Below are 15,233 nucleotides of genomic sequence, written 5' to 3'. Positions count from 1 at the left end.
TGTTCTTGTGTGTGACTGTCTGCTCTGTTTTACTGTTCCTGGTTACTGTTTATATGGTTTTGATGCACAGATTAATGATCAACATCTGAAGAATAAATTAAATTATAAGTTTGCAGGTTATACACTGGTTTCCTTAACTGTAGTTGCGTATATATGCAATTTTCACTAACTGAAGTAGCGTATACAAACTGATTGTGAAATGAAAAATAATTGACTTGATAATACTGATTCACCCCCCCTCTCAGTATTATTTCCAACAATGTGTTTGTATTTCAGGTGTTGCTTCCTTCAAATTGTAGTTTCGGCTCCATTGGAAATTGAACAATGAGGACCCCACGATACGAATTCTTGCTGCAGAAGGAAACTCTTCAACAACACTAGTCCACTAAACAATTTATTCTTTTGAAACTTGTACATAAGTTTATTTTCTTTTGTTTTCTTTTTATCTGATTGGATGTTCTTGGATAGTAGATTGTACATTAGTTTTTTTCTATTTTTCCTTTGCTGTTTCCTACAGGGAACAACAATTTTCGTGTGAATTTTTTTGTTGTTGTTCTCTTTAAGGAGCAACTGTTGTTCCTTCTAAGGAACAACAATTTTTGCATGCATTTTTTTCTCTTTCTTCTTGCTGTTCCCTCTAAGGTATAGTTGCTGTTCCCTTTAAGGAAACTCTGTTGTTCCCTCTAAGGAATAGCAATTTCCACGTGCATTTTTTTTCTTTCTTCTTGCTGTTCCCTCTAAGGAACAACAATTTCTGCGTGTATTTTTTTCTTTTCGCTATTCCCTGTAAGGAACAGCTGCTATTCCCTCTAAGGAACAACAATTTCCACGTGCATTTTTCTTTTCTTTTCGCTGTTCCCTTTAAGGAACAACAGCTGTTCCCTTTAAGGAAAAACTGTTGTTCCTTAGAAGGAACAACAATTTCTACGTGCATTTTTTTTGTTGTTCCCTCTAAGGAACAACTGCTATTCCTTCTAAGGAACAATGCTTTTTGTGTTTATTTTTTTTGCTATTTCCTATAAGGAACAACACTTTTTTTTTTTTTTTGCATGTATTTTTGTTTTTCCCTATAAAGAACAACACTTTTTTATGTGTATTTTTTTTGTTCCCTATAAGGAGCAACATTTTTTTGCATGTATTTTTGCTGTTCCCTATAAGGAAAAACACATTTTTATGTATATTTTTTTGCTGTTCCCTATAAGGAACAACATTTTTTTTTTTGCATGTATCTTTTGCTATTCCCTATAGGGAACAACTGTTGTTTCGTATAAGAAACATCACTTTTATTGTGTGTATTTTTTTGTTGTTCCCTATAAGAAACAACACTTTTTTTCATGTTTTTTTGTTGTTCCCTATATAGAATACCTGTTGTTCCCTATAGGGAACAACACTTTTTATGTGTATTTTTTTGTTGTTCCCTATAGGGAACAACACTTTTTGTGAGTATTTTTCCTTGATGTTCCCTACGGGGAACATCACTTTGGGAGTATTTTCGAGAACAATCCTTCCTTCCTCTTGTGGGATTATTCCTATTTCATCTCAACCACATTTTACTGATTCCCTTTCATGGCATGAAGTACACTACTTTTATGAGGGCAAGAATTATGGATTCTATTGAGGCGAGTTGATATCATTCGCGTTATGATCTTTAACAGAACAACTTCTTGATGATATATTCTTTTCAAAAGGGACACAATTATTTATATACTACTTTGCTGCATTGTTTTCTACTGCACATGATACTATTTGATCATCTTAATACCATGCTGGTTCCACCCTTCCTGGCTATAATCTTCTTTGTTTTTAATAAATGATATTATGGGTATATTTTTTTCTATTGACATTTTCAACTTCTTCCACCATCCCTGCTCTTAAGGAGTACTGAGCCTCCCTTTATTTATCATAAAAATGTGTAATTACAACAAAATTTTGACTACAGATAGAGGATAGGGGGTCTCATTAAGAGCCAACCTACCATATTCATAAGGATGTAGCGAAGTGACATTCCCACTATGGCCACCACACCAGGGTTATGATCCATTGGATAGCCAAAATATCCTTGGAACAGGAGGTCTCATCATGAGCTGGCCTGATCATTTTTGCTACACCCCAGTGAATGGCAGTGTGGTTATCTGGTTACCACGCCAACACACTGATCTTTTCTGTAGAACAACACTAGAACCCTCCCTTTATAAATTTAGGATCCTGGCTCATACGTGTTAAAAAGCAACCTTTCCGAGGCTATGGACACCTGCTGGCAGCAGACGCTCTACTTATGGTATTGAAATTATATTTTATCATCAATTATTACTATAATACCCTTTTCTTATTATCTCTTTTTATCGGAGAAGTTATTTCCTTAATTTTTCCCTGTTTTGAACCTTTACGCATGAGAAGTTGTTTTCTGATCAATCGCATCATTTTAAGCTAGAATACCGTCAGCAAAGCATCTTTTTGGCATATTGCTGTCCTTTTTTTCGCATAACTTATCATCAATCCAAAGCGTCCAATCTCTTATTCATAACTATGTTTACACACTTTGCTCTCATTATAACCATACCTCTCCCCGTTCTATCATTGATATGTGTACTCTGCTTCATTTACTGTTGTATTGTTCATTTCCTTGCCTTGTCGTCAGCACAACACCTTTCATATGCTTTATGGCCATGGAATCCCTTTTCCAATTGGAGGGGGAGTGTATGCATTATGGGATAACATACGATATAATTGCTAAATTCTGCCATAACTTGATGATTTGACAAAATATTAGTATTGCATTTATACAAAGTTTTTCTGATTCAAATTCTTTCATGCATCTTATCTGTTGCTATTCAAAACTAACACAGTCGACTCAAGAAAATTGCATGCCGAATAGTGAATTGTTTACAGGAGAACAACAAGTATGGGTAGAAAATCTATTCATAGAAAGGCCACATTATTGCAACTAACAAAAGAGGCTCAAGAAACTTGTGAACGTGAACAATTGTTTAGACATGATGTTCTTGCCTGGATTCCACCTTTTGCATCACTTTCATTATCCGCACAGCCTACATCAGCTTTAACAAATGCCAGTCCATACATGTCATTCCACATTTTTCTTTTCGGAGGTAAAACTTGAGGTAAAATAGCATAATTTTCTGATTGATTATGAATTTAGGAGAATTTTATGAAAATCCATTGAACATTATTTACAATCTTTCATTCCACATCTTTACCACTTCCCATTTTTCAAAGACATACCTTCTTTCAGTTTGGGGGAGTGTGCCTTTCATTTATTTTTTATTATGACCATGCCATTCATATTCTTTCTCATCCATTGATCTTCTTATTCATTCTCAACACCTCCTTTATTCCATGTTGTTTTACACCAAGCATAGATTTCAACATATGGTAATGACCACCTCAATTTTTTTTCTAGCATCGCACGAGGGCATGCAAATTCTCCAGTTTGGGGGAGGAATTGCTACACATGATGAATGTTTTCTACTTTCTTTCTCATTTAAGGCATACAATTTCATTTTTATATAGTGCAGACATTGATTTGCATATATATTTAAAACTATGAACTGAATTCTTGTGAGTTTTGGATAACAAAGAGGTATCATTAAAATACATAAACCCAGATAATTTCAAGTTAAATTACTTCATAAAATTTTGGAAATCATGCACTATCACCTACAACCATTTTGTTTATATCTCATGATCCGTGCATCAAAACGATTTGATTTTTGGATCATAGGAGCATTAATATAGTAGAAATCTACTTGCAAAATTTCAGCAAAATCTGGTTTGTAGTTTTTGAGAAAATGGTTAATGGAGTTTTGTTGTTACCTATATTATATTTTGCTACAAATTCATATACATATAGTTGAACATCAATGTAAAAATTGTTACGCCTTCATTAACATTGCCAAAATTGAATATTCATTATTTGAGGAAGAATTCATTTGTTCCATCCATTTCATGAGTTGGGATGAACAATTTTTGTATTATTTCTTGGTTAAATACAGAGGCTTTGGGTTGCATGAGGACATGCAATATATTCAGTTTGGGGGTATGTTGGGCCACTAGATTGTCTTGATTATTATCACTCTTTAACGTCTATTTCATCCATTTCAACTATTATTTATCACGTCATTTATTATACTTTATCATACAATACCGTTTTATAATTATTTATGCTCTTATGGATAAATATTATTTCTTCTCTTTTATTTTTAATAAATTGATTATTATGCATGTTTTACCCAATGATGGTTTATTAATAAATTTGTTTGGTACTTCACTCACAATTTTAGCCTCCAAGATATTTTCCAGATTGCAGATTTGATCTCCAGCTCATCATTAAATGTGCAAACTCAAAAATTCGTTGGAATAAGAAGTGACAGTTTTGCATTGGACGTTTTGGGCAAATGAGAAGAATCTGTAAAATCTGAAACATGTGTTTTTTCTAGAACAGACCAAATTAGTTTTGTAATGAGAAGTTTTCCCAAAATTCAGTTCGTATTAAGAGAAACAGAAGGTTCTTTGAAGACATTTTTCTCAGATTCATTGTTGCGGCTAGTTTCCAAATTATCGCAGTTGCAATACCAAATTAGACCTGTTCCTGTTGAATGTTGATGGGAAGATATTTCAGATATGATATTACTGATAAATTTGTTGTGAACAATCCAATTTTGTAATGGGAATCATATTGTAATCATATCTGTTGTAACTTCTCTTTGTTCTCTATGTATTTAAATGAGAACAGAGATCAAATAGAGGGGGGTTATGGGATGGATTATTAGAGATTATTGGAGAGATTATTATAAGGATTATTAGAGATAGGATAGGAGGAAAGGGGATGGATTTCTGTTATTTCAAATTATAATTCTAATTTACAGAGTTGTGTTGTCAAGAGAACACGATCATATTGTAATGTCACTCAAGTTCAATGATTAATATATAATTTGAGGTCGCTGTTCATTCGCCTTATCTGAAGTAGACTAGCAGTGTATGTTGGCGGCTAAGGGCATGATTTCCGGTGGAATTCACTGCTTCAACTTTGTCATATATTTTCAATTATTGCAAGTGTGACAATTTGATAATATTATTTCTTTCTGCTATTTTATTTCACTATTGTTCCTTATTTCTTTGCGTTGCCAAAATAGCTTTGTTTTATATAATTTACAACATTGTTGTTTAATTAGTTTCATTTCGCTTTGGATTGAGTTTCCTAGGTGAATATCCTGTATAATTTTGTAGAATTTTTCCTACAAATCAGCTAGCTTTGATACCATGTAGAACTTTTTATACAAATCAGCTAGCTCTCATACCATGTAGAAATTTCCCACCTGTAGATCAACTTGGTAATGCAATGTACGAAAGCAAAACAGTTGATCTACTTCTACAAACAATTTAGCAGAAGCTTAATCAACCATGAGCAACATCAATAAGAACACACATAACTGATAAGAAGGAATCAATCACACATAACATAGAAGAATTTACCCGGGGAAATCACCTGCATAAAACCCCATCTGTGTATTATCATACAAGTGCAAATATAGTTCGGATTACACAAAGCCTTAGCTCGAAAGCTATCCAGCTCTCAGTACAATCCCTCTGCTACTCATAGACAGTCAAAGGCTTCTCACAAAGCTTCTCCTCTGCTCTCCAAGCCTCCTGTTTCTTTGTGCAGTTTCCTTGAGGTCTAGTGCTACCACTTGTGTGAATTGGCCTCTTCACACATGTTATAGACGTTTTTGTGCCTTACAGCATTGAGCATGAAATGTCCATAAACTAAGGGATCCAAAGTCCCTAAACATGTTGTTCCTACCCCTAGAGGAACAAGGCAAACCAACCACAGCAATTCACAGAAGTTCTCCACCTGAAAACACTAAAAAACAAGCCAATTCTGGATCATGTCAACTGCTCCACTGAGCATCTGCGCTGAATGTCAACTGCTCAACTGTCTGCCTGCGTTGAATGTCAACTCCAACAAAGGCTACCTGCGTTGAGCATAATTGGACAAGTGGCAGGCTCATTTCTCAATGTGTCAATGCCCAGGAAGCTTCCAAAATGACACTTGCATCAAGGAATTCGACTGGTGATGAGTAAGAGGTTCCAAATCTCCAAGTGGAAGAAAGAACCTCCAAGTGGACTCAAGAACTGAGAGAGGGAGAGGACACTAGTCAGATTTCAAGTTGACTCATCCTCTCTCCAAATATCTATATATGGATCTCTCCTCCATGGGATCTAGAGAGGAATTTTGTGATTGCAAAGAATTGCTTTTGGTTTGTGGCTGGAAACATTGGGTGCTTAATGCTTTGAAGGGAGCTGAAGAAGGAATTCCATTCTGCCGGGAAGGAGATGCTGGATTGGAGCCCTATGGGTTGTATCTCTTCCTGAACCCTATTACTTATCAATAAAGCTATCTTGATTCTTTCCTATATGCTGGTGTATTTTGTATGATTGCATTAGTATATTTGATTGCTTCTAATCCTGAATCATTTATGAATATGTATATTTGCCTTTGTATTGTGTTCTTCTCTTGTCACAAGTAGTTGTTCTCTTGTCATAGGTAGCTGTTCTCTTGTGATCTCGTGGGATTCAAGTAGCTGTTATCTTGAGCAAGCGAAGAGACAAGTAGCTGTGGACACACAAAGAGAAGATGATCTAGATCGAGGGACAACCGGAAGACAACGGTAAGTCTACCAATCTCTCCTCTTTCACATTTCATAAAGGAAGAAATTATGATAGCTGTATTCGTTTGTTGCTAAGGCGCTGTCACACCTTAGGTGGATAGGATCATCCTGCATAGGCATTTTTCCCCACAACAAATTGGCGACTCCACTGGGGAGATTGATTTAGTCATTTTATTTGTGTTTACATCATTGTTTGCTTCATAGACTCAACAGCAACAATCGAACTGCTTCGGCAAAGTAGGCTGTTGCTGCCTTGATCCTTCACTGGATTTTGTCTATGATCTCAACAATGGACTCACAAATGACTCGATGATCCTTTGTGATAGTCTTTAGTACTCTCTCAAAGCATCCCTCTGATTATACCTTGCGTGTGTTTCTGATTTGGCCTGAAACAATTGATTTTTGAGCATTTTATGACCCAGAACCCAGGGGAAACGAGAGTTTCTCCTTCAGCGCAAACACTGTGAAGGCAGTTTGCATTTCAACGCAGGTCCCGTGAAGGCTACCTGTGCTAAATTTCAAACCCACAGTGTTGGACTTACGCTGAACCAGTTTAGCCTTGTGCAGCTGGGGTTCTCTGCTGTCTGTTTCCTTGTTTTGATATCTGTTTTTTGCAGCCTTTAACCAGCATAGGTACCAGTCTAAAAACCCCTTTTCTTTGCTTAGGTTCCGCCTCCTTTTGTACAAAAAGACTGTGAATGTTTTTTTGTGTTTGTGGCGTCATTTACAGTTTTCCTTTGTATAAGTAAAGTAGTCATCCTGTAGCCTTTGATTCAGATCTGATTGATTGTGATATTAGGAGAGAGTTCATTGGCTGTTTACAGTTGATTATCATTTGCTTTTGCTTATTGGTTTGAGTTTGTCTCTTTTAAGTGTCGAAACAAGTATTCATTTTGAAAGTCGCAAAGTGATTGTAATCTCTTCTACCCTTGTTGTTTTCGAAAAAGTAAACTTGTTTGTATCTATCATTTAAAAGAAAATTCAAAGTTGTACAAAAAGCTTTCTTTGTAGGCATCTATACTAAGAAAGTGGAAAACAAACACCTGCATTGTGCATTTTGCATTTGATAGTTTGCATGTTGGATTTAGGAAATGTGCATTAGAGTGTGCTGATTGCTCTTTGAGAAAAGATAGTGTTTTCTTTTCCCTTAGTAGCTAGGATTTTCAAAGTTGAAAAGATAATAAAGCTTGCTTATCATCTTTAGACTGCATTTAGGAATTTGTATCATACATCTCATGGTGAAACTTGAAAGGCAAACTTTAAAAATATCAACCTAAAATAAACCGAATGAACCTAACAACGCTTTGTAACATAACGCACAACATAGAGGTCTAGGCTAGAGACGTGTTCTGGCGTCGTTAAGCCTAGTGACTGTCGATCTCGTGGAAGGTGGGTGATTCCTCCTGAGGGATGATAGTGCTAGTACGGATTGTGCTCCCACATATCGTCGCGTATATATTGGGAGACCCCTATAGGCATATATCTTTTATCCTTAGGAAGCTGTGTCGGCCGCCCTACTGATCGCAATGCAGTGAACACAGGATTCACGAAGATCGACCGCCCGTACCTTAAAAAGTATTCTGCGGTTTTGCGAAAAGTTTGGCACACCCTCTGCCTAGAACTCCAGAGCAGTTCCTTTTGGCCTTTTTCAGACTCTATAACGGAAAAAGTCCATCCGAGCATTTTTCACTTCGGGCTCGTTAAAACATCGAAGGAGACTAGAGTCATCTTTAGCTTTTTCTCGACTCTTTAAAATTGAAAAAGCAAGTTGTGTCCAAGCGTCGTTAAAATTTATTTTAAACGGAATAATCATCACCATTCCCTCATTGATCTTCGAAGTTAGTCTACCTTCATCACAAAGTTCTTGTAGAATCGCTAGAAAATCTTTTGGATAGACTAGACATGTCTGAACAACCGTCGACATCCAGGACTGTGTCATCTGACACAGCAGCGACAGAGCCTCCTGCCGCTATTCCAACGATGTTCGCTGGTATACCATCTGTCCCGGTAAATTGTCAACAACAAGCTAGAGTCCAATCAGAGACTATTTCGACGACATGGTTAGTTCCTATTTCTTCATCCGGATTATCATCTGGTATTTCTTATGTTGAAACTCAACAAATTGATCCAATGTGTCTTCAAAGGCCAATCTACCCTTTAAGTACTGGATTGCCACCATATGGAGGACAGTATGCCTTTTCATTGTTCCCCCCCGGAGAACAACCATATGGGAGTCTTCAACAAAATTAAGGTCAAACTGGAATTACATCCAGCGGATGGGTACCAACACTGCCTCAACAACCAAGGGTTGCATATTCAATGCAACCAGTCCACCCTGTGTCAAATGTTGCCACTATACCTGGTATGGTGATTGCGTCGCAAGTACAAGCGCTACCTGTGGCATGTCAACCCCAAGTTTCTCAGGTTGCCATACAACAACCCCTTGTCTCGACAACTCAATCGCAACCTCCGGTTAGTGCCTCCTTATCTGGAGCGACTCAGGCTCAAACAAGTACTATGACTCCTCATCTTGGTCAATCATCCAGTATTGGACAATAGCAAATGGTCCAACAACCAGAGCTGGTTCAAACTCATCAACCCCCATTCCAGCAATCATATCCAGGACCTGAGCAACAAGTCTTTGTAAGTAATGGACAATCGCATTTCCAAAGCGGTTATCAACAACCATATTATAATGGTTGTGCCCATCAACCTTGTCAAAGTTGCCAACATCAAATACATTATGCTGGTATGCAAAGACCCACTGCTCAGGCGATTCCATCTTATCCTGGATATGCTTCGCCTAACTTGAATCAACAGTTGCCCTTTGTAGCAACTCTAGAATTACCAGATCTAAACCGGCTGACGAATGATCCAATTGCTTATGCCCCTTGGTGGCCAGCGATTCCACATAAACTTCCGTAAGATATTCCTAAATTTAATGGAAATCCGGGTGAAGATCCATCGAATCATGTGATGACATTTCATCTGTGGTGTTCATCAAACACCCTGAATGATGATTCGATAAGACTTCGCCTTTTTCAGAGGACGTTAACGGGTCCAGCGGCAAAATGGTATATTGAATTGCCTAGAGCTTCGTTCGACAACTTCAGTACCTTAGCCACAACCTTTTTAACCCATTTTCAATTACCGATAAGGTATGAAACAGGAACAGAACTCCTTACCAACTTCAAACAGACAACGGCCACTCACATATCTGATCATATACATGAGTGGCGACGTCGTCGTATGATGGTAAAAATGTACGTTCCCGATCAGCTATTAGCTGAATGGTTTATCAAGTCTTTACTTCCTGCCATCACAGAAGATGTGGCCAAAGGGGGAGTCGTAACAGAAGAGCAAGTCATCGCTCGTGCGCAATATCTGGACTTGGTTTACACTCAGTCCGGCATGCTTTACGACAAAATACCTGATGCCCCTAGACCGGAATTCTCAATTCCTCCTCCTCCTAAATCAAACAATGACTCTCATGCCGACGATGGCGTGATTGGCGCAATAGACATGAAATCGACAAAGGCTATATCTAAAAAGGCTCGTAAGATTTCCGGTCAAAATGCAAATGAGGAACTTCTTGCCTCGGAAGTAAGTGCTGTGTCGGACGACAAGGGCAAACAACTGAAGCAACCAGGGGGCAAGAAGAAAAAGAAAGGGAGAAAAAGGAAACCCCCTATGGGGTGTCATATATGCGATGAGGATCATTGGACAGCAGATTGTCCATACAAAGCTGAGCTTAAAAGATTCTTTAAGAGTTCGAAAACCTCAGCTTTGTTGACTGATCCGTTTTCAAGCCCAGGAACCGAACTGGTTGCTAATAAAAATGCTTCCCGATCCCAAGTGCTTATGTTGTCTGTATCAAAGCAGCAAAATGATGCTTTGACGAGGAATAAAGATTATGGGAATCCAAAGTTGTCGAACAACAAGGCTAATGAACAACCTAGTAGTTCGACAACAACTTTGACCGAAGTTGTGCCACCCATCGTTCTTGAGCCAATGATAAAGTCGCAAAAGGGAGCAGTACACAAATCAACATATAATCCTTGTGCGAAAATAGCACAGATAGAGGACCTGGCCCGATCGCCGTCCGCTATGTCGACACTTGAGGTACCACAAAATTGCTTCTCCCAAGAGAAATTTTTATTATCAGCAATAGGTGGGATTGACCCAATGGATTCCAATCTTGTGGCCTTTGATAATAAAGGATATGACCCTCAGTTACCAGCTCAACTAGCTTTCCTTATCCAAGTGAAAGCCCTCAACAAAACTGTTCATCGAACAATTATTGATGAGGGGGCATCTACATGCATTATGTCGATGAGTTGCTGGAAAACTTTAGGATCACCAACCTTGTCGCGGTCTACGATGACGTTAAAAGCATTTGACGGAAGGACGTATACCCCATACGGTATCCTAAATAACTTGAAAGTTGAACTAGGAGGGAAAACAGTAGAAATAGATGTTGAAGTCATCGATGGGAATTTTGATTACAACATCCTACTATGAAGACCGTGGATCTATGCCATGGCCGCAGTTGTGTCGACCTACTTCAGGAAGATTGCATTTCCCTTCCAAGGAGGAATTACAATCTTCGACCAACAAACTCTTCTCCCCAACAGTTCACAAGTTACGGGAAGCATTCCAATGATCCACGGAAGCAATCATTCGCTCCAAAATATCGGAGTAGGTCTCCTAAAAGACCCTGCTTTAATGGGTACTTTAGCCCTACCTGTTGAGATTGCAACAAGATGATGGAGCTTAGTGAAAAGAGTCGCCTTCACTAAGTGGGCCCGCAGGCTATTTTTGGCGCAAGTCTATTTTTAGACTATGTCTATTTTTAGACATATGGATCATGTCTATGTTTATGGATGATTGATCAAGTTGGGAAAAATAGATGGACTTCTATTTTTGATGAAAGTGTGAGTGATCACAGTGTGAGTGATCAAGTCTATTTTTAGACTGGCTGTCAAAAATAGAAAAGTCAAATATTATTATCTCACAATAATATTTGGACTATAAACTTAATCTTATTCTCTTGGAGCACTTCAGTTTGAGCTACGGAAGTGGCACATGCAGCTGTCAGAAGGAAATTCGTTTTTCTTATGAGTCAGTTGAGTTGTTGCATGCATGACTTCAGTTAGAACTCAAGTGAGTTGAGTTTAGTGGACTGGAGGTACAGTTGATGGAGTTGTGTTCAGTTTAACTTAGTTAAACTGGTTGTAGTTAGTCTAACTGCAGATAGACTAATGATGAGTTGTTAAACTAATTATTAACTCATAATACAACTAAAGAATACATCAGTTAACTCAGTTGCATGTCAGTGCATGTTCAGTTCAACAGGGACAGGTGGTAGAGAATCAGATTGCTATCAGTTGTGACTATAGTTGTGCACCAGATCTTGCACAATCAAGGGATTGAGTATGCCAATGAGTTTGCTCACGTATTTGGCCCGCATTTTAGCCTTTTCTCACGTCCACAAAGAGTGAGTGACTATTTTGCAGGTGAAAATCGAGTTTGGGAAGCAATTCTCATCAGTTCTTGAGCAGGGATTGAGCAGTGGAGGCAGGCAAGCAGCGGGGGAGATTTGGAGATCAAATTTGAGCTGTATTGTGTGTAACAGAGGTGGAGATACTTGTGAGAAGTATTATGCTGTGTAATGTTACATGACTCAATCATTAATATACAGATAGTGTGGGGTTTTTAGCGAGATGCTTTCCCCGTGATACATACTGTGTTAATGTGTGAATGCTCTTGATGTTTTATTGTTATTGATGCTGCTATATTCTTGATCAACGTAGAGGAGCTTATGTATTGTGTATGTTTTCCGCATTAGTACATGATCAGGATAATCTCCATTGAATATGTGTTAAATTATTCAAAATTTCTACATGGTATCAGAGCTAGCTAGATAATAGTAGAAAAAATTTCTACATGGTATCGGAATTGTTGATCATCAGATCTACTATTCAGGAAGTGTTTACATTCTATTTCTTCAGGCAGAGTCTGTAATCGGGCCAGGTAGCCTCTGGATTCATCCTTCTTTTGGAAGGTGAGATATCCGGTGAATGCCCATACAGTCGATCTCTGTACGAGAAATATTGTGTTCTCACGAATTCTAGATCGGAAGCAGTTGAGTTAGTTGCTGGTGGAATTCGAATTTTGCAACAGTGTTGTTGAAAATGTCTTTCAACGGATTGCAAATGTTATTCCAAAGCAAGAGCGACCTGGCGCTCAAGGATAAACTCAGAAACAATAAAGGTGAGAATGGATCTTCATCAAAGGTATCTGATGAAGAGAATTGTGCTTTGGCTGCCAAAGCAAAGAAAGGGAAGAGCAAGAAAGCTTCTCAGTCTGGTGCGAAAGGCAAGAAGCAGGATATGTCCAAGGTGAAGTGTTTTCACTGTCACCAGCACGGACACTATGCCACAAATTGTCCGCAGAAGAAGAAGAACAAGCAAGCTGCTGGATCTGCAGGGGGAGAGGCCTTAGCTTCTCAGTTTGAGCTTGATTTTTCATTGATCGCATGCTTGGTTTCAAGTGTGATGGGATCAGTGTGGTTCTTGGACAGTGGTGCGTCTTTTCTCATGACGGGAGATAGAGATTTGTTCTCTGATCTGGAGGACAAAGATCTTGGAGTGCACATCGAGATGGGCGATGATGGTAGATATAGTGCGACCGGTATCGGTACCATTTCCTTTGAGAGGGAGTCTGGTAAACCCTTTGTATTGAAGGAAGTCATGCATGTTCCAGGATTGAAGAAGAATCTCATCTCAGTGGCGATGTTAGAAGACAAGGGGTATGATGTTGTTTTCAGCGAGGGAAAGGCCTTCCTGCGCAGCAAGACAACTGGTGAGACCCGGAAGATAGGGGTTCGAGTGAGGAACCTTTATCAGTTGTATGTAGATTGATGCGCAGCAATGGCAGGCAAGGCAGAAGGATTGGTGAGCCGGGATGATGGCGAGTTGTGGCACAGGAGATTGGGTCACCTTCACCATGGAGCCTTGAAGATACTGCAGCAGATCACTACATGGCTTCCTAAAGGCACACTTGCGCAGTCAGATCAATGCAAGGGGTGTACTTTGGGGAAGTTTGTGAAAGCCACCTTTCACGAGAAGGATAGTCGCGCCACGACGATCCTTGAGAGAATTCACACAGACGTGTGTGGACCTTTCTCAGTTGCCTCGACAACAAAACACAGGTATTATGTGATTTTTGTTGATGATTTCTCTCGTAAGTGCTGGATCTTCTTCATGCAGAAGAAGAGCGAGACATATTCAAAGTTCTGTGAATTCAAAGCACTGGTCGAGAAGGAGTCGGGGAAGAAGGTGAAGGCTCTTAGGAGCGATAATGGTGGTGAATACATCTCGGACGAGTTCAAGGATTTCTGCAAGGCAGAAGGGATTCGTAGAGAGCTCATAGCTCCCCATAACCCATAGCAGAACGGGGTAGATGAGCGGAAGAACAGAACGATTGTGGGTGCTGCACGGGCAATGTTGCATGATCAGGGCCTACCCCTTCACTTGTGGGCGGAAGCATGCAATACAGAAGTTTATGTGCAGAACCGTTGTCCTCATAGGATACTTGGCATGAGTACACCCGAGGAGGCTTATTCTGGTAAGAAGCCTGATCTTTCTCATTTGAGGATTTTTGGTGCTAACGTTTACATGCATGTGACGAAGGATGCCAGAAAGAAGTTGGAGCCGACAGCAGAGGTTGGGATATTTGTGGGTTACACTGATATGCCCCACAACTATCTTGTGTATTTGCTAGATAGTGGTAAAACTGTTGTGCGACGGGATATAAAATTTCAGGAGGAGAAAGCCATGAAGGGTTCGCTTGAGAGGGAGCTACACTTGCATGCAGATGAGGAGCTATTAGTTCCTAAGGATGAGCTTCAGGACGTGGATCAGCCACAGGACGAGGTTCATGGAGTGGAAGAGACCACTCATGCAGCGCCAACCATCAGAGGGCGAAAGCACTTGACAGAAGCTGAGCGACTGGCTCAAGATGCAGAGAAAGTTGTAGGACCACCTACAGCGCAACGCAGGCAGAGACAGTCACCTGATCGGTACACTGGATACATGGCTCTTATGAGCAAGTGTGTTGTGACTGAGCCATCCTCTTTCGAGGAAGCTGTGGAGGATCCCGCATGGGTAGACGCCATGGTGGAAGAGTATGATTCTATTGTCAGAAACAGTGCATGGGAGATTGTTCCTAGACCGGAAGGGAAATCAGTGGTGGGTTCGAGATGGATCTACAAAGTTAAGCAAGCAGCTGACGGGAGTGTGGAGAAGTACAAGGCAAGATTTGTTGCCCGAGGCTTTTCACAGATTGAGGGGATCGATTATGAGGAGACCTTTGCACCTGTCGCAAGGTATTCTTCCATACGGACGATTCTTGCTCTCTCAGCGCAGATGGGTTGGCACATTCATCAGATGGATGTGAAGACTGCGTTCCTCAACGGAGTCATTGAGGAGGAGGTGTACATTGAGCAACCCGAAGGCTTTGAAGTCTTCAGCAGCGAGTCGCATG

Source organism: Pinus tabuliformis, chromosome 4_2, assembly GCF_031772625.1.
Source record: "Pinus tabuliformis cultivar Carrire ecotype Pingquan chromosome 4_2, CPIR1, whole genome shotgun sequence".
Taxonomy (NCBI): domain Eukaryota; kingdom Viridiplantae; phylum Streptophyta; class Pinopsida; order Pinales; family Pinaceae; genus Pinus; species Pinus tabuliformis.
The sequence above is the reverse complement of the archived record's forward strand: the minus strand, read 5'-3'. Positions refer to the sequence as shown.